This window comes from Poecilia reticulata, linkage group LG19 (genome assembly GCF_000633615.1).
Source record: "Poecilia reticulata strain Guanapo linkage group LG19, Guppy_female_1.0+MT, whole genome shotgun sequence".
Taxonomy (NCBI): domain Eukaryota; kingdom Metazoa; phylum Chordata; class Actinopteri; order Cyprinodontiformes; family Poeciliidae; genus Poecilia; species Poecilia reticulata.
The window spans coordinates 1125159-1126608 of record NC_024349.1 but is presented as its reverse complement, the minus strand read 5'-3'; positions in this window follow the sequence as shown (position 1 = coordinate 1126608).

Genomic DNA, 1450 nt, shown 5'->3' with positions numbered 1-1450 from the left:
GGCTAAATAAACGGCTAAAAAAGCAAACGGCTAAATAAACGGCTAAAAAAGCAAACGGCTAAATAAACGGCTAAAAAAGCAAACGGCTAAACAAACTGCAGTGGCACCTCTAGAAGAGGACAAACAGAAAAACAGGACATTAGCATCATCTCCGCTGCTTTGTCCACGGAAGATAATTCAGTTCCAACATTAATTACCGAGCAGTTGGATTCTTCTCTCATGTGGCCATGGAGTCGTCTTCTCCACCAGGTCTCGGATCAAAAAATGTCCTTCTCTTCCGTTTTAGCAGTTAGTGCCGCAGTTCATCAACAAGAGGTTTTTTCTACTTCCGGTAATTTTAGACCTCTCTGTAGCAACAGCACCACATGCTGACAAAAACAAGAATTACAACCAGCCGGTGAAATAAAAGCAAAACATGGTTTACAAAATACATTTGACATGAACCCATTTTTCACCTGGTTACATTAGCAAAAAGCAATGAGATGCAGAAGTGGAAATGTTCCGTAAATTGCGTACCAGTTCCCTTCTCTTTCCTTGAATGAAAAATAAATCAATAGAATATTTGAGATTAAATGGTTCTCCAACCACAAAATTTAAAACTTTCTATTAACGTATTTCAAGACAAATTATTATTAGTATTATTTTTAACTGAGTTTAAGAGTTTTTCAGGATGAGTTTGGGAGGAAATATCCAACTATGGTTCTCTGCTATCTGAAGTTAGAAAATCAGTGGTTTAATTATTGAGCAAAGTATAAATAATTGCTGTCAAAAATCCAAACACATTAATTCCTTTCACAGAGTTTTATTATTTTTGACAGTTGTCTGCCTCATTTTCCTTTGGAAACAAAGTTATTGGTTAAATTAAAGTGATTTCAAATCTAAATTTGCCAAGAGTATAAATAACTTATAGAACTCAAGACAATATATAACCTCACTCATTTCTAACATAGTTTCCATGTTCGTCTTTATTTCCTATTTAAAATCTTCAGATCAGCATTGAGAGCGACAGATTAAGTTCATTTAGAAGCAACATGAAATGAAAGTAATGCATAAAAAGCCATTTGGTTGCATTTTGTATTTGCATTTTGTGAAACACACCCAAGATTAAACCTGCATGCAAAAAGCCAGACATGAAAGCGCAGCGGTTTTCCTCCTGTTTCAGGCCCAGTTCAATAATCGCTTCATCGTATTTTCAGGTCAACATTTCCATTTAATTCACACCATTTTATTCACCAGCTGCATTTTAATAAAAGCTACATTAAGAGCAGACTGTTCTCTTCAAAATCCACATTTTCAGCTAATAAGAAAAAACTGAAATATCAAAGTAAAACTGTGGCGCCGTCCTTTTAAAAGCTTGGGTTGGTTTATTTTGGGAAAATGTACTTCACTGTGTAGTGACATCACTAATTGTTGAAAATCTATTGTTTTGTGTCTTACCGTTAATACACAG